Below are 20,438 nucleotides of genomic sequence, written 5' to 3' on the forward strand. Positions count from 1 at the left end.
GACGCATATCATCTTATATGACTATGATTGATGTATAGCTCATGGTTATGCATGACATGTATGGATATGATTGATATGTATGTTATGTGGTATTTGGGGAACTCACTAAGCTTCATGCATGCAGTTTTCAGTTTTTGTTTCAGATACCTCCAGTTTTCAAATAAAGGAGTTCGGGACGATCGTAATGCATATACCGGGTTAGACTCTGATATTAATTTTAATTGAAATGTTTTAGTTTTCAGTTTTTGTTTCAGATACCTCCAGTTTTCAAATAAAGGAGTTCGGGACGATCGCAATGCATATACCGGGTTAGACTCTGATATTAATTTTAATTGAAATGTTTTTAGTGTCCGGAACAAAGTTATTAAGTGTTTTTCCTATATTAAAAATGAAAATTTTACCTTGGATTTTTGGGTCGTTACATTTTAATTGACGTGGTAAGTGATGTGGCAAGCTGTTAATTGAAGTGGCAAATGATACCTGCTGACTTCCCTATCAAAATAGTGACCTTTTAACCCTTCTAAATTGGACTTCATATCCTTAGAAAGCGAAAAAAAGACATTTTAAACCAAAAGCTCTAGGTTAGTTGGGCTATAGTGACATTTTCCCCTATAAGATATTGTTTAACATTGGTGTAGTTTTTCTGTTTCTTAAGGTTTTAATGAGTAATATACTTACGTTAGAATGAAAACGCTCTCTGATGCTTGAAAGGTTTGTAGATTGAAACCCATTTAAAATGAAGAGGAACACGCAATAATTTAATCATTGTAATGTTAGTCTAGAAGAGACTGTTGATTTAGTGATGGCGTGAAAGTTGTTAATATAAATGGTAGGTAGAGGATTTTTCCCTATAAAGTTTACCTTTAATAGAATCTTGAATGACCTTTTGCTTACTGCAATCATGATTCTGACAAAGAAATACTTAGAGCACAGAGTAGATGTGGCCGTCTCCCTTGGGAAGATTTCAAAGGAAACAACTGAAGATTTACTACATTGAATATTATCCAGCATCTAAGTTGTTCAGGCAAAAGTTGTTAAAATCAAAACAAAGATAAAGAACATGGGCAGTTTAGTAAATAAACAAAGTTACAATTAAGAAGCCGATATAAACTTTTATTATATATTGACGACTAAATATATTCTTATACATCTTTTTTTCATTTACCAAAATGATCAAAGCTTGAAAAAATGTTTTTGATTTTATTAAGAATAAGTATTTTGTATTTACACTGTATTATGAAAATATTTTGATTTTCTAGTGCTTTATGTGATCTTCAAATTTTTTTCATGCCTATCTAAAATCCCAATTTCTTAAAATGACTCCTCATATTGTAATAGAAAAGTAGACAATATATAATGAATTATGTTGTGATTTGTAATATTTACTTCACGAGATTTGGGGATTAACAACCCATAATATAATCATAAAGATGTTAGAAACGCGTTATAAATTAAAAATGTCTTGACTGATTTAAAGTTATTCGCCTTTTATAATTGTTAAATTCTTTGAACAATATGTTTGTGTAGTTTTAAATCAAAACAATCGTATTTTAACTTTTTAACAAAAACAAAGTACTTTTCCTTTTATTTTATCCCCAAAACAACAATCTTAATTAGTTTTAAGCCAAAAATAGCCATGTACTTATATTTTTAAGTCAGCATGAATGTATTTATATTTTTAATCCAATATAGTAATGTATTTTTATAACATTCCGCAATCATATTATAGAAGCAAAGATAATGTCCGGAAGTAATCTATGATGATTTCTATTAAAAGGATACTTTTCACATTTCAAATAAGATAATTTCCATTAGTTGTATGTTTTGCGTTTACAATAAACAAGAGTCTTGGAAAATCTTTATCGAATGCGGGGTTGTTTTTACAGTGTTCACTCATAAGTTAAAAGCATAGATTGATTAAAAATATTAATTTTAGAGAATGATAGTAACTTAGCAATAGGACATCTAATGTTGTATTAAAAAAAATCTTTGGAAATTTGTAAGTCAACACAATTATTTAAAATATCAATAGTTTTTTTTATTTTATTATTATAGATTGAATTGCTTACTTATTCACCATTTTCTTTGTATTTTTTTCAAAATTTTAGTTTTAAAATTGCTTAATGTTTACACCTTGGTATTTAATTTAATTTTAATCAACATGTGTAGTATACAGGTTTCACACCTAATATAATTAAAGAGAAAGTGCCATGTGGACGCCACTTAAACCTCCATGTAAGTAAGTTCTATATGGAATGTCAGGTCATCTTATAACAGGATATCCCATTCTTCCTTCTAATAATGACCTTTTTGATATATTTCTTGAAAGTTTAGGACTTTGAATGACAAAAAGATAAACGAGTGACCAAATGAGATCAAAACCTATAGGTTGTGGGGAAACAGTGACATCAACCCAAAACACAAAACTATCATCCATAATAACACTAACAAAACTTTCCGCTTTGCTCTTTAATTTTGAATCGTCACATGATTTTCATAATTCACAACCTGGAACAAAGATTTCACAGTTAAATTTGGAAAACTAGCAAGCAATATTTTCCATCGTTTAGGAGAACTTGGAAAAAATGCAAGTTCAGATGGTATTTAGTACCTTTTAATCTCAACAGTTTCTTTCTGAAAATTAGTTGATCTGTAGGGGCCATGTGCTGCAAATAGAACAGACAAGTCAATAGTAGAAACTATAAACTCAAGTGTAAATTACAATTTCGATTTCCATTTATAACTGATGCAAAGAGCCAAAACTAATCATGTTTACATTATGAAATGTAATGGAAGTGCAACTGCTATCGAAATATGATATCTAATGGATTCTAACTTACACCATTACTAAACCGGCGACTCGGTTTCAAATGAAATCGATTTGTATGAAACCATTTTTTTCTACAGCAGTCGGGTTTGGTTTTTTGTTTTTTAGTGTCCCTCTAACTTTCTTCTTGTTTTTTAGATGCTACGAAATGTATTGAATTTTGTAGGATATCTTATTTCATACAAAACAGAGAAAATGGCCACCCATGGTGTTGGTGGCAACTTTATTAATATGGAGGACTTAAAACCTCCAGCAAAATTACATATTGGAAAATAAGAAATCAAAAATAAAAACTAGATGACAAACTATGTTTGTCTAGCTTTATGCAAACTTGAAATGCGCATCAGCACCTTCACCTAAACCCAATCTTTGCAGCTATCAAAAAAGTGAAAAAATGCACGTCTCCCTCGGTGGTTGAGAAGTAAAGCACCACATGCTATCCAAAATCCAATAGCAAAACCAGTTCCCCCACCAACATAAAACCATCCCCAAAATTCATCTATGTCTTTCGCATCACTCTTACTTTTACCAACGATTGGTGGGACTTCTGATTCTTCATCTCCAGGACACTTTTTGGTAAGGGGAAGTCCACATAGTTGTGAATTCCCATCATATCTTGAAGGTTCAAAGGACTGGAGTTGAGTGCTAGATGGAATTCTCCCTGAAAAGTTATTAAATGACAAGTCTAGGTCATTCAGTAAAGTCATCTGAGACATGCTTGATGGTATCTGCCCTGAAAAACTGTTTCTAGACAAATCCAAAGTCAGAAGTTTTTTCATCTCACCAATTTTCTGTGGAATCTCTCCAAATAGAGAGTTCTTTGACAAGCTCAGGGCAATCAAGTCTGAAAGATTGGTAATTTCATATGGGATTTGTCCTGTTAACTTGTTGCTTGACAGGTCAATGGTCTTCAACAATTTCAGAGTGTTAAAGAATTCATGTTCATCTCCTTGCCACTCAATCATTGCATGGTCAACATATATCCCCGATCCATATGCAACACCTCTTACAAGTGTATAAAACTTTACATCTTGTGAGAATCTTGGTTGAATCATGCTCGTAAGATTACTAAAACATGAGGGGATGGTTCCTTGAAGATTGTTCATTGACAAGTCCAAAATTTGAAGATTAGCTAACTGACTTAATTGTAAAGGGATGGTTCCAAAGAAGTTGTTTGATCTTAGGATAAGAACATACAGCCCTGATAGGTTTTCTCCTATCCAAACAGGCACATTACCAGAAAACTTGTTGGCCCCCAAATTCAACGAGATTAAACTTGTGCAATTTTTTAAAGACAAAGGCAATTCTCCAGAGAAGTTGTTATCGTATAGATACAACACCTGGAGTTCTGTCAAAAATCCAATAGAGGGAGGAAGCCTTCCAAAGAGATTGTTGTGTCCCAGATTAAGAACTTTTAGCTCTCTGAAATGCCACAAACAGTCTGGGAGTTGTCCAATAAATATGTTGCGAGAGAGGTCAAGAAATGAAGAGAACCCATCAACAATCTGACATATAAAGGCGATCCCTCCAGAGAATTTGTTTCTGGAAAGATTTAATAATGACAAAGTAGAAGAAACATTTAGTATCGGACCGTGAAAGTTGTTTGAACTCAAATCTATCTTTGAACCGTTGGCAAAACTTGATAATAAATCTGGTACTTTCCCGCTAATGTTGTTGGAAGAGAGATTCAGATATTTTAATTGAGAAGGCCACGTGTCCCAAAACTCCAGAGGAATGGTGTCTGAAATTCCAGTATTGGAAAGATCAAGATGGGTAAGATTTTTGAGTGTCTGAATCCATTTGGGGAAGCCAGGCCCTACCTTGCAAGAGCTTACATAAATTTCCTTTACATAAGAAAGGCTTGGCAAGTGATATGTGGAAGGAACTGTAAGATTATTAAAAGAAACGTCAAGCAATCCAAGCCCCGGTAGTTCCCACAGTTTGTCACTTATAATTCCATTTAAGTGATTATGAGATAAGTCCAAGTACTCTAGGGATGAAAACTTTTGGATATCATTGGACAATGATCCTATAAATTGGCTATCAGAAGCATCCAACCATTGTAATGAAAGGGATGTGCATCCAGACAAGTTGTTGAGAAAATCAGGAAATTGGACAGCAGCCGAGTTGTTACTGATTTCCAAATACTCCAAGCTACAGAGGTTACCAAGATATTTGGGTATCCCATCTAACATGTTGTAAGAGAGATCAAGATAGCCAAGCTTATTGCTGGTTAATAGGAACAACCAACGATACATGGATGAGGTGAGACTGTTGTTTCCAAGATAAAGGCCTTCAATAGATGAAGAAGAAGAAGAAGAGTTGAGAAATGAAGAAGAATATGGATACATCACCTGTGACAGCTCACATCCCTCTAAAGATAAATATGAGAGTTTCCGGAGACTCAGAATTACATCTACCCAGTGATTTTGTTTGGCTAGGGAAATCCCATCTAATTCAAGTTTCTCCAAATGAGACAGATTAGACAACCACTCTATCTTTTCAACTCTACATCTTCCAACGTAACTAAGTTGAAGGTGTTGCAAGTTGGTGAGGTTTTCAAATTCTGGAGGAATGGTTCCATAAAAGGAGTTATCGGAAAGGTCAAGGTAAATTAATTGGGTCATGGAACCAATGAAGATGGGAATGTTTCCATGAAAAGAATTGATGGAAAGATCCAAATGATTCAAATAGCTTAAATTAAGCAAAGAATGGCTAATCTCACCTACAAGACCAGAGTTGCTGATTTCAAGCTTTGTAACATGACCTGTTTGGTTGTTGCACGTAATTCCTCTCCATTTACAGCAGTCATGTTCGTCAGCTGTCCAAGTAGAGAGACCACCATCAGGGTCTTTAAGGGGAGCTTTAAAAAGAAGGAGAGCGTGTATCTCCTTATCCAAACACTTGTTCATCACAACATCTGCATCAACCCCTCCTTTTCCCACTCTTACCAATTGGCTGGAAGTTGTAGTCACAGTGAGTAGCAAAAGAAGTGAGAAAATTATAAAAACACAAGGAGTCATAATGTCTAAATGAAACTCTTGCTGATTTTTTGGTTTGTATATCAACTGCCCTCATGAGGGTTTATATAGTCTCAACTGTGAGGATGAATGATTCTAAGTAGGTGATCTCAAACTGGTGGCATACGTGTTTGGAACAAAGAGCAAGGCAAATTAAAAATGACGAATTGGAATAAATTGCCCCGGATTAGACGTTCATAGACCTAGAAGTCTTGGTCGTTTGTATTTATTATCTATTATAATACCCAAGAAAACAAAGTAACGAAATCAAATGCCAATCTACCATGAAAATAGTAAAAATATTATTTGGGTCTCTTTATAAAGTGATGTTGAATACAGATTACTTTTTATTTTAGTAGTGTTATCAGTAGATAGAGCAAAAACTTTATCGACATACAAACAAATCAAAATTTAAAAGCAAACATTCAATTAAACCCCAATTCAACAGCAATCACGAATCTCGCATTCCCCCTTCATTATTATACAATTTATGTTTCTGCCTGGAGATATAGCACGCAATAAAATAGAGAACAGAGATAAAGAGAACAAATGCGCTGAGTACCTGTGATCTGCTGATAATTTACCTGATGGAAAACCAAGAAGATGACAACGGTAGCGGCAAGGTGGGAGATAAAAGCAACGACTTCGGATGTAAGAATGCGATAAATTCAAAATCCGCTAAATATTCTTTTATGATGATTATTCATTTTATAATTATAAGTCGATAGTGACTTAAAAAAATTAAAAATGTATTTTATATATATATATATATATATATATATATATATATATATATATATATATATATATATATATATATATATATATATATATATATATATATATATATATATATACTAGGTTATAACTCGTGGTGTCTACGGGTGAAAATTTTAAAAATAATTTTAATTTATTTATAAACTAATTATTGAAAATTTTAAAAATAATTTAAATTAATTAATACCATAATTATTGAGTGACGTTTTGTCAGTAATTTCATAATAATATAATGTTCGGTTGAAACTAAGAATTCAAAAATGTTTAAATATCCAATTAGCAATTTGTATTTGTAGATATGTTAGAAAATTATCATTTTGTATAATGCAATAAAATTTAAATAAAATGGAAAGATAAATTGATATACATAATAAAAGTATACGCAGTTTTATATATTTGTAAAAAGTAATTTAACATAACATTGGATAGTTTATTTGCATGACAAATTTGACATATGACAATCTTGGTCTCCATGATCCAAGTAATCTGTTGAATCTCATAAATAAATTAAAAATAATGAATATAATTAAATATATTAAATAAAAATATTAAATTTTCTATATTTATGATCACCTTGTGAAGTACCGCGAAAAACATCTTCAATAATATGGTCATCATTAATTTCTTCATCTAATGTCAAGTCAATCATAGATATAGCAGATATGTTTGTAGTCTTTCTTTTTAATTGATGTTTTTCCTTTTGGTAACTTGATTGATGAAGATTTTTGAGTGATGGTTGGACGACCGGTAGATGTCATGCGAATACCCAACAATGGATTATCATTGTTAATAGATAACGGTGTTTGAATGTTATTATGAAAAATATAATTTCCTGAAAAAATAAAAATACAAATTATAACGTTAGGAGTTTGTATAAATTATATAACTGGTAAACATATATTTTAGAATCTGTCTATAAAGAAATGCATACCATTTGAAATGTTAGATAAAGGAGTTCTAACATTTATATCTGCAGACTGAGAATGAATAGCTGTATGTTGATATACAAATGATTTGATTGAGTTTAGATTTTTGTTATCTGATGTAACGTTTCTGTAGTTATCTATAGATACTAAATGACTACAACGATTGTAGATATCTGTTATGAAATATTGTTAGTAATAAAACCAATAAAATTAATTATAAAAAAACAATTAAACTTTAGAATTTAGCAATTTGATATAATTTATATAGTTCAAAAAGAATTATAAAATAAAAGAATAACAATACCGTTATTTAATATGTAAGAAACATGTGTAATAGGTGATTTTTGATGGGTAGATGTGTTAGAATTTACTTTGGATTTTTTATTATTCAAATATAACTTTCTAATTTTTCTCCTTTCTTTAGCGTTTATAGAAGCTGTAGTGTTAATTGAACCTGTAAAATAATAGTAAATAATTTAAGAACATTTTTTATATAAAATTAAATATATTATATTTTATAAAAATTTATTTATTTTTAAAATAATTATGAACAATAGATTACAAATAAATAAATAAAATATATTCAATATTTAAAACAAAGTAAGAAAATTACCATATTGGCTAAAGTGAGTAGCATGTGCAATAGATATACGCTTGAGACGATTCCACGGTATAGTTATTCTTAGATTTTTTATTATTCAAGTATAACTTTCTCTTTCTTCTTCTTTCTCTAGCATATGTAGCATCCATATTCTTCTTTGATATATAATAAAATCAATAAAGTTAACTTATAAAAATTAATAATTTTAAAATAACTATTACAAATGATTGGTAACTTATATAATCCAAATAAACTTCAATTAAGAAATTAAATAATAATAACAAACAAAAGATAGTTATAAATCATAATGCGGAAATTATGTTATATGACAATACAATTGGAGAAACATAATATATTTATCGATCATAAAAGTGGTTTTTTTTATGTTAGAGAAAGTGATAACGTATTTTTATCATTGTTCATGCTCGATTTTTATAATACAATGGAAATTCCACTACCCATATATATATATATATATATATATATATATATATATATATATATATATATAGAGAGAGAGAGAGAGAGAGAGAGAGAGAGAGAGATCCGGTAAGAAATTTTTTTTGGTAGCAAGGTAAGAAGTTTTTTTTTCTACATATTTTTTTGCCGAACAAAAAAAATGAATCACTAGATGATTCATTTGTAAGATGATTTACTAGAAAAAATTCTCAAAAAAACATCTATATGATTCATTTTTAAGTAAATTAAGAAAAAATCCACTTTTATGACAATTTTAGTGAATAACAACAAAATCATTATATAAATGAATCATCGAGATGTTTTTTGAGAATTTTTTTCTTGTGAATCATCTTATAAATGAATCATCTAATGATTCATTTTGTTTGTTCGCGAAAAAAATATGTAGAAAAAAAAACTTCTTACCTTCCTACCAAAAATTTCCTTCTTATTTGATCTTGACTCTCTCTCTCTCTCTCTCTCTATATATATATATATATATATATATATATATATATATATATATATTGAAAATTCCATTACAGCTAATGTATTTAAATGTTTAAGATATCCGGGTTGACATTTAAAACCGTATTTATGCATAAAGTAAATCAAATACATGAGAAATTAAATAAATTTAATTTTAACCATTTTAAAGATTATTCATAATTTTTTATTTATAATAAAACCCACCTAAAAGTTATCACTATTCCCCAAACTTTCCCCTTTCCCTTTTGTCTGTAACACACACGATGAAACAAAAAACCCAGCCTAGAATTTTGATTACATACACATTTCCATAGCTACCGTTCGATTTCTTAAAGGTTGTGAACGTTTATCCATGTATATCGATAAAGGAAGATACTAATATACCACCGATTAGAAATGTGAAGTGAAGAAAAGCTTACGTTGAGTAATCTTGCTGTTGAACTCAGAGAATGGTTGAACGCAACATTGGGGTTTGAAGAAAGCCAGATTCAAGGTAAGAGATGATCAACTGATGGTTAATCTTAGTTTTTTTAACAGAAAATAGATTATGTTGAAGAAAATTTACATGTTTTTCTTTGTTCCAGAAATGTTGTGACTGAAGATATAAGCGAAAAGTTAAGTCGTTCAAAAGAATAAACTCACATTCGTTAATAGCGGAAACACAATAAGGTAGAAATGGTTTTGGTTCGATTTTTGAAATTTGAGTGTTTGTTTAAACATTTGAATTTTGAAATTGCTAAATTTTAGACAAAATCTCGTTAATGATTATTTAGGGGATCATATGAGTAAATAAAACAATTATTTTCTTTGATATACCTTCTAAATTATATGAGTTTTGTATCATTGTATAGTAAGGTTTTCAATTTTATGTATAATACAGATAATCCATATCTGATCCATATTTCAGTTGTGATCAAGAATCGATGTTTTGGTGGGTCACTGTGTGTCAAGATACTTATATTAGTTTAAATCATTGTTCATTTTTATCAAACTTTATCTTTTTGCATACCTTTAATCCCAATTTCAATCAAAATCACTTACTTTTTACTACTGCTTCATTATCTTGTAGGCTAATAAATATGGTATGTGATAAATTGCAGAAATCCATATAAGTTATATTAGATTGCAATATACCATAGCCAAGGGCAACGAACATTGAAATGTAATAAACTTAAAAAGTGAGTTATTTTATGCACCAATCCATGTCTAATTGTCTAATGGTATAATTCTGCTATTGATAATTATTTATTATCTATATATCACATTAGATATTATATTATTTAAGTATTTATAATACAGATGAATAGTTAATTAGATTAAAAGGTTAGGAAGGGAAAGATTCCAAACTCCATTATTGAAAAAGGAATGGTTTTCCCTTTTTGCTTTCACGTAGCCGGTTGGAAAAGTGGACAGTGCTCAGCTTATTTGACAACAAAGTGTATTAGTAATATGATTCAAATGGTTGATTGATGATATAGTTTATTAAAACTCTAATTACTTGATGTATAAGTGCATGCATAGATGTTTATTTAGGATTTTATGCAGAAGGGTTAAAATGAAAAATAACAATGCTTCTTTTATTAATTAGATTTGTTTATCATTAATTATATTGCCTAAAACATAGCAATCGGTACAATTAATTTATATGTTAAATTCAATTATTTGTATCAAACACATTTTAATTGAATATCGAAACCTTGGGGGCTATTTGAGTTGCATAATATTTTAGAATGTATTGAATCTGTTAATACACAATTCTTCATTAAAAGATGGCAACCCTAAGATGATATTTAGTTGAGATAAAAATTTTGTATTTTATTTATTTATATTTCTTATTATTTAACATATCTTTTAATCAACATATGTAATACACAATATTTAGTATTTTATAACCAATATTCTTAAATTGACAGGTAGGTGGTATGTGTAGCCTAGACAAATGATAATTGGACAAAAATGGTAATGAACTTTAATTATGTTAATTTTTCGTTAGGTATCGTACCTTTATTTATTCCTATTATAACATTCTACTATCAAAAAATTGTTGTTTACACTTTTATAGCAATATATATTAATTTTTCTCTTAAACCACTAAATCAATAATTGTTTCTCTCACTCCAGGAGGAATAATTGGTTCCAAAATAAGCATTGTATTTTGAAATGTGCTATAGGTAGCAATATATATTACTTAACTAACAAAATTAATAATTTCTTGTTTTCTTTAGATATGGAAGAATCTAAAGTTGTGGGCATCATTCTTGAAATGTGGTCAGCTAACAAAACCTCAATCTTTTAGAGTTTTACTTCAGGTAATAATAATATGATTGAATTTTTTTGTATTTGTTTTCGTTTTTTGTAAATATTTGATTTGTGAAATTTAAATTGTGTTATTTTCGTCCTCCTACAAAGTTGGAAATATCAATGAATAAACAACCTGTAATCAACCAGAATTAAGATCTTCGGTCAATCTCATTTTGAAGCACAATCACAATCAAAGACTAGGCTACTTTAGAATAGGAATAAGAAACACCCAAATTCAAAGTCAAATGTAAACAACTGCTACAAATAGAAGTCTATATAATATATGTTTGAAAATTAAAAAATAAATGTGGTGTATGTTAAATAACAAAATTATTCCAAGATCATAAGTGACTTACATAACAAAATTATTTCTAAATCATAAATTAACATTCATAATAATATATTATGAATGTAGGTTAAACATACTAATAAAAAACAATCATCCCCAACAAATGTTTGAAAATTCTAAAACAAAACGTGAAAGTACTTAATGAAAAGTAAAATGCATAATCATTGTCTATAAATCATAATCCAATACCTAATGAAACTTAAACTTAAAATAAAAAGCCAACCTCTTTTTTCCAACTTTACCTTCACAATCTGGTTAATGCGTCCTTCTGGCGATATTTTAGGAGTTTTTGATGATGATAAATGTTCATTCAACTCCAGATCAAACACTTCTTCCAGATTTCTCTTCAAAACAGTTGGTGTATTGAAACCCTTCATGGGACTTGTTGCTGAGTTTTTATCAACAGTGTAAGGTGTTATGTTGTCGTCTGTCCTAGAAATTGCATCCTAAAAAAATTTGTACTTAATTAATTTATAATCTGCACTTATATTTATAAAATAATTATATGCTATTATAAAGTGTATATAACCTTCAAAATCTTATTATCTTGTGATTCAAAATCAGCTTCACCAATATCAAATGATTGTGAATTACCTACCTGCATAATAAATAATAAAAAATATGAACACATATAATAATAATAATAATAATAATAATAATAATAATAATAATAATAATAATAATAAATAATAGTAGTTATAGTAATACATAATATAATGATAATAATAATAATAATAAATCTTTTTATAAGAATAGTAAAAATATTAAGCATAATAATAATAAATAAATTAATGACCTGTGAAACGGTAAACTTATTTTCGAGTTCTTCAATCAATTTTTCATCATCACTGACTCTACATATACTGTATTGGTTGTTTTTTCGAGACATTGAAGCGACTGATTGATATTTTAAAAGCTAACTTCAAACCTTTCAATGCATTTATCTCTTCGGGATAAAGTTGAGTACTAAAACCAAGCAACAATAAAAAAAAGTAAAAAAAATTTAGTTAAACTAAATATATTAAGTAAATGTATCATTTAATTTTAATAAAGGAAGACGACCTTGACTATTTTTTTAAACAGATCATGGGCTGATTTTTTCAAAAGATACTTTCCATCTCTTTCAAACATGGTTAAGGTAAGAGTACCGGTATTGTCTTGCACACGTATCGGAATCTTATATCTATAAAAAAGGAAAATCCAAAATATATTTATTACAATATAAAATATAATATAGGTTTTAATGATTCAGGAGGAAAATAATAACCTCGGAATAACCGTAGTTTTGTTTTTTGTGCAATCCTTATTATGACATTCATAACCAGTTAATCCTTCATCATCAACTTGATCTTTTGGACCAAGAGGCCGAATTGCTTTGTAGTTGCAATTTGTACATGCCAAATAATGCCATGGTTCATTTTGTAAAATTCCCTTTATAGTGCCCATGATAATGAAAGTATTTTTCTGCATATTAATTTTATTTTGATTATGCAATATACATAACAAAAAAGTAGGTTTATAAATATTATAAAATATATAAAAACCACACCTCCACAGGTTCTGAAACATCAACAATTGTCTTCAACTGAAACTTAACCATGAAATCATCGTGTTCAGAAACTTATTAGACTTCATAAGTGTGAATGTATTTGTGGATGAATCAGGGCGATCATCTCCATCCAAATTGTTTGTTAAAAAAAAATTAACTAATATTAGTCACATAAAAATTAATTGTAGAAATTTGAATGAAATAAAGAAAAGTAAATAATATTAATCACATAAAAGATAAATATAGAAATTATAATGAAATAATACAAATGACTAATATTAATCACATATAACTAATATTAGTGACATAAAAGTTAATCGGAGAAATTAGAATGATATAACATAAAATACATTTTCTTAAAAACATTAATTTCATCAATGTCTGTGTTAATGAATAGCTTCGACACGGAAAAATAGGTGTTAATTGTGGGACGATTTATAAAAAAGATTTTAATAAGTGTTAATTTAATGATTAAAAAAATAATTAATAACAAAATACTATAGTATACCTCTCCAAATACTAAGTTTCGCAAGTTGAATGATAACGATGATACGAAGATTGTGTGGATTGTTATCAAGAAACCCTTGCATTTTGTAAGAAAAATCACCCCACAAATTGACACTTAGTTGCAAACCACTGCCAAATAAAAGTTTTAAATTAAATGAAATTATAATTAGATAATCTAATATCCAAAAAAATAAAATAAAATATAAAATAACAAACTTTGCATCTTGGATTTGGATGTTGAGTCTGTGTTTTTTGATATCATCATTGTCTCTACCCATCTCACCAATTGCAACGACCAATCCAATTAACATCTATGAACATCAAAAAAGATGAATTATATTTTGTTATCATTTTAAAAATATGATATACTATTCAAACCATAAAATTGACAATAATTAATCTATAACAAAATGCAACTAACCGGTAGCGGTGTTTTCAGGATGGGTCAATGAGATAATAGACTGGTAATTAACAAATTCAAAACCAAACGCAGGTCCAGAAAAGTCATGACACTCCGTAAGAATGATGTTATGGACAAAAGTAAGTTTATGATGTTGCCGAGTTAAAGTAAAACCACCCATCCTTTGAGATTCAAAGCTTGAACATTGTATGTAAAATGCCAAGCCATCTTTTAGAATGTTTTTGAATCGATAGATGTTTTATCTTAATACATTTGCTTGGATCTTGGTACCCTAAAAGAAGTATGATATATAAAATTATCATCAAATCATATTAAATTTTGAATGTGTAATGAATATATAGTGTGAAGTTGTAAAATACCTGTTCATCTATTAAGGTTAATTCAATCGAGAAAAATTCATCCTTGTTATACAATGAAAAAAGGTTCCATAGGTTTATCACTTTAACTTTGATAGTCAAATCATCTTTAAGTATATCTAAATCCGAAATCAAAGTAACATTTGGCTGTGCCATTTCTTTGCACAGAAAAATCAACATATATAAAATGACACGGATGGAAAAACGAATGTAAAACAAGTTGAACTAATTATCAAAGAACAACCAAGCCGATAACCTAATGTAAAATGACAGGAAATCAAAATACAGTAAAAAAGTAATGAAATGAAATTCAAAATAATGAATATACAGATCAAGTAAAATCTATATCCATACTCTTTTAGTTGTGTTATACAATTTGTTGCTGAAAAACCGTAATCTTTTAGTTCTGTTATACAATTTATCAAAAAAAGACAAAAATTATATATAATTCTGTTATATAATTTGTTGCTGAATAAAAGTTGTCAAAAAAAAAGACAAAAATTATATATAATTCCATTATATAATTTGTTGTTGAATAAAAGTTGTCATGGGACTATTCACGTAAAAATAACCAATTCGTTTATCCACTCATAAAATGCATAGTTATCATGGTTTTCGTGTAGCATTAGAGTAGATAGCAATTGCCATGTGAAACAGTGAAAGCAATGAATGGATTGAATGAAATGTAAAATCAAATTATTGAAACATATTGTGTAAACATATAATAAAAAATAACAACTTTTAAAACCGTACCTTCATTGCGTGCAAATATAGCAAGAATGACAGTCAATTAATTGATGTAAACATATGTTCAAGAAACAAAGGAAAAGAAACGAATTACATTCTAAACGAATTACTATTCCGCAACTAGATTACGGCATCACTCTTCTAGGATTGTAGAGTATTGTGTTGGATCCTAGACTCAATGTTTCATTTGGGTGTCACATCGAGGATCCTGATCAACTTGACTTGAATTTTCTCCCATTTTGTATATGTCAAAGTATGACAACTATGGTCTTCCCAAATCCCGTCGAACAAGTTTTCCACATGAAGATGATATTCCACGATTCGATCGGGGAACAAGAGATCATGCTTTACTTCCTCCACCTCCTCCAATTATTCTCCCAAACCCACAAGTTCAAAGGCTTGAAAAGTTCAAGCTCACTCAAGCCCTTTTGGCAAGTAAACATGGGAAACCTATGTGTGTACACGTCTTAGAGATGAAGTCACACATTGATAGGTTAAGGATGTTGGGTGTCGAGATTTTAGGTAAGTTGGTTGTTGACTGGGTTCTTCAGTCGCTTCCTGAATCATATAGTGAGTTCGTTAGAGAGTACTATATGATGGATCATGATGTGACCCTCATTGATTTGACCTATTTGCTTATAGCTGCTGAATCAGCAATGATTTGGCGAGTTAGTCGAGCAAATTTGTCTGGTGAATCAAACTCCCAAACTTCAATGGACATTGAAAATGGTGACATTGGAGAACCAGAAAAAGTAGATTATGAGATTGTTCCTTGTGCCATTCCAAAAGAGTCCATTTGCTTATATTGCCAAGAAAAGGAGCATTGGAGACGAAGCTGCTCTATTTACCTAAGAGATCTAAGATATGGGAGAGTCAAAACATATGGCTCTACTTTAGGTGAAATCCATTAACTAACTCTTTTAAGTTCCTATTCTAGATTCTTGATACATGATGTGATAAGATTACATTTTGATGTTTTGTAGGATCGAAGAAAAGAAAGGAAGCTTAAGGGAAGAAGTGAAGCTGAATCTAATCGTGAAGAAATGGATTTCGATCGCATTGCTTGAAGATTAGATTCTTAAGCTACTACTTGGAGTTAAAATAGATTGCTTAGGAATATGTAACAACATAGTTTTTCAGTTGAATTGCATTGTAAGGACAAATTTTTCCGCAATAAAATAAATTTTGATTTTTATATTATTTATTTATCCTTGCAATGGCGTATATGAAAAATTGATGTTTGCAAGTTTCTATTATTAGCAATAATGGATTTGATTATTAATTATGTTATTTGTGGAAATGTCAAGAATTTACCAAATAGGGAAAGTTTCTCATCGCCCAAGTTTCAATTAGACAGAAACTTGGAATCATACAACTTGGTTGCATGATGAATGAGAAATTTCATATTTGGAAATTAGACTAATTCGTTGACAAAGTGTCAAGTGAAGGACTAAGAGATCGAGTACACAAGGTTGTGTGTTGATCAAGTCCACCACAAGAGTAACAAAGATATTCGTCATGATTTACTAAGGTTAAGTAAATATGATTATACTTATGAGATTAAGTGTAATTCTCAGTTGATTGAAAGAGTTTCAATAAATAGCAGAACGAATAAAGAAGAATCAAGTAGGCAGAAAGATAAAAGTTTCTCTATTCTAAGAAGAAGGGAGAGTACCTTTTATTATGTTTTATGATAGGTCTTAATGATTAAGAACCATATCTCAATTGATCCTCTAAGTGAGTCTTAGTGAAATTGTATGTCTGAGAAGAGGAATCAAGAATTGAAGAAATGGTTAAATCAAGAAGTCAATCATACTTCGTTCCAATATCAAGTCTTAGAGTTAAGATTGTGAATTGAGTGACAAGTCTCAAGAAGGTTTATAACATTCATCAAATGTGGAATTTGGAAAAGGTTTTCTTATTCTTGCACATTTGAAATTAGAAAGTTGTGATGTCTTGGATAAGATAAAGACCAACTAGGACCAATTTTGTGAAGTGTTTTGTCTTGATAAAAGCTACACTAACTCTTGAATATTTGTTTGTAAAGAAATGTTTATTGACAAGAGAATCTTATATGTCAAGGAGTCAGTGGGAGTCTCAATGGTCTTGAAAGGTTTCAAGAAAAAAATCAAGAATAAACCTTATCAATCATCACTAGCACACGACTTGAGGTTTATGACCTATCGTGTTGACATTATTTTTCTGTTCTATTCCAATTGAGTTAATTATGCATGTGAGTTCTATGAGTTCTCATTTGAACGCATAAAAGGAAAGCACCTTGATCAATGAAATGTACATTGATGTGAACGGGTGAGCTACTTAACTACTTGGAAGATATGGTGGGCACTTGTATTACCATAAGGCAAGAAATCAAGATTGAGAAAGTTCGGTCCATATGAGTTTAGATTTGTCGCAAACTTTGGTTTTGGCAAATTCGCATGGACAGGAACTCATACACCATAAAATCTAAGTGTCATAAGATTACCTCCTTTATGAAAATGAGTGTGAGGAAATGCTTTCACTAAGAGAGATTTTAAGAAGATAGTGATTTTGAAATTGTATTCTCGAATTCGATTATGGTTACGGTATCCCTTTCCATAATTTGAATTGTGAGATTTGGCAATTAGTCTGAATTGTTTATACACACATATAAGCTATCTAAGGCAAAGGTGTATAAGAATCTTAGATAAAGGATTATCAAAGCATTAGGTATTAGAAATATGAACTTCAAAAATTCAATAAGTATTGTTTTCTGGAAGTTCAGTTGCTTTCTAAAACATGTCAAAGCTAGTGGGAGCATAAGTGTTATACTTATATGATAATAATCATCATGCTAGTGGGAGCATAAATGTTGTGCTTGTATGATTATTAAGGAAAGTATTGGAAGTTAGCAATATTAATTATAGAAAACAAGAGTTATACTTTGCAAAGTTGTAAGGGTTGAAAAGTTGTTTTGCTATAATTAAGGGAGAGAATATTGTACTTCATTTCAAAATCTAAAGCTTAGATTGAGAAATTTTAATAAATTTAGTCAAAGGATACATAGTGTGTTCTTAAATTTCGATTATGATTTCGGTATTCCCTCTTCATAGTTCGAATTGTAAGAACGAGACACATAAAATATTATGTCAGAAGATTGATAAAGTATCATATCTTTATGTAAGACATTATGCATCGTGTCCCATACGCTCTGGGTATAGGATTGATTGCCAGTGCTATTATATTTGACCATTCTAAAATTTTCCAAATGTCTAGTGCATTTAGAGGGAGAAAGGACTATAATCGGTTTTGACTAAAATAATTAAACAACTATCAAAGGACGATCCAAAGCTCGCTGAGGATTGGTCGCTTGTGAGTAGTTGGAAGTATGGTATTGGATGACATTATTATGAATAGATAAGATTCTATTAAGAATGAATTGACAAATATGGAAATGTTTCCATATTGGGAGTTGGATATTGAGAATCTATGTCTAGATTAGAAACTTTTATGCAAGAAGGATGTTCAAAGGAATGTACTTTGAGTGAGAGAAATCATATCTATAGAATTGTTTCTGATAGAGATTGACCAAGTCTTGATGATTTTGAGCTATGACTTTACGAAAGAATCATTGCATAAAATGTTAGAATCTAGCATAAGTAACAAGAATTTGATATTCTTATACTTATGATAAGGATTGTGTCACAACTAGAAATTTTTGTGTCTTGTAATCACTATACTCAAGTAAGATGTTGAATCAAAAACTTAAGAGCATGTATGATGCTTACTCTATGACAAAAAAATTTCAATCCAATACACCATACAAGTACTACAAATAGTCAACAAGCAGTTGGAAACCCTAGAAGTTCTTGTTTAGGTCCATTTTGGACTAGGACTTCCTTATTGGACTCAACGGACCAATAAGCTTCCAATTTGACTATCATGGGCTTAGAACCTTTAAATGGGCTCTAATTGGACCCACGTTCATTTATTTTAACATTTTGGGCCATAGTGGGCCTAGAATGAAATAAATTAAATATTATGAACCATAATTAATTTAAACTAGCCCAACAAAGTATAAAAATCACACTTATATCTTACAATCATCAAACCTAACTCTAATATTGGGCTTAGGGGCATTAAAGCCCAATACTCTCTTTTTCTTTCCAAATTTCGGCCCAAGACAAGCCCAAGAGGAAGAAGTTGACTATTACCATGACACCTCACTTTTACATGGGGGATATCCATGTTTTACACTCCAAACATCCATACAATCTCATCTTTCCATGCAAACCCCTCTCTTCTTCTCTCTTCTCTCTCATTTTCGGCCGAAAACACACACACACATCACAAAAATCTATTCCAATCTCTCTAAGTCATGAAGAGCATTCATCCCTCCTCCTTGAAAAAGTTCGAGAATTAAGAGCTTCACAAGGAGAATTCTTCACTAAAATCATTATCTAGGTAAGTTAATGCTTGGATCGATACTTTAGACTTCTTCTTATATCCAAAAATCTCTTCTTAACTCTCATGAAATCATAAACTTGTGTCTTAGAACCCCTCAAACTCGAGACCTTCAAGAAAAGGGTGCTAAGGCCGAAAATCACCTCATTTCTTTCCATTTCTCTTCCAAAACCGAAACAACACCCTAAGGTGAGCTTCATACCCCCTATTTTTCTGTTTTATAAGTTTTGTGGGGGGGGGGGGTGGGGAATACAAGTGAAAGTGTAGATCTATGTGTATTTGTATGCCTTGTATGATTTCTATGGTTATATGTGTGTTTTTGTGTGATTATGATGTTGGATCTAGTCAAAAGCCCCTAAAAATCGAGATTTACTTTGTGTTATACGTTATTAGCATAAATTTTATTACTACATACAATTTATTTCAAGAAAAATAACCAAGTTGTAGGATAACATCTTCTTTGGGCTAAAAACTCATTTTTGGGCTCAAAATGTTAAAAATATAAAATTAAAGGGCCCAAAATGACAAAACACGAATTTTGATGGGTGTAATGAGTCAAAACAGTTTTGATAATGTATTTTCTTGAAATATACTCTTTTAAAGGATTAAAATGTAAAATTTTAAGCATAATGGGCCAAAAATGACATTTTCGGCCAATTAGGGCCCAAT

At 30.0% G+C, this 20,438-nt stretch overlaps 1 long non-coding RNA gene and 1 pseudogene across 2 annotated transcripts; both read right to left on the reverse strand.

Moving 5' to 3' along the window:
• Positions 1-2,338: 2,338 nt before the first annotated feature.
• LOC144999890 (uncharacterized) lies at positions 2,339-6,517 on the reverse strand. The gene is made up of 3 exons (XR_013661032.1): positions 6,432-6,517; positions 2,612-2,666; positions 2,339-2,508 (listed from the first exon to the last, which is right to left on the reverse strand). It is a non-coding gene; the product is annotated as an uncharacterized LOC144999890 (long non-coding RNA).
• LOC144999966 (receptor-like protein EIX2) lies at positions 3,094-6,079 on the reverse strand (annotated as a pseudogene). The gene is made up of 2 exons (XR_013661068.1): positions 5,553-6,079; positions 3,094-5,393 (listed from the first exon to the last, which is right to left on the reverse strand). The product of XR_013661068.1 is annotated as a receptor-like protein EIX2 (transcript).
• Positions 6,518-20,438: the final 13,921 nt, after the last annotated feature.

The sequence above is a fragment of the Lactuca saligna genome, chromosome 6, assembly GCF_052625555.1.
Source record: "Lactuca saligna cultivar CGN05327 chromosome 6, ASM5262555v1, whole genome shotgun sequence".
NCBI lineage: Eukaryota > Viridiplantae > Streptophyta > Magnoliopsida > Asterales > Asteraceae > Lactuca > Lactuca saligna.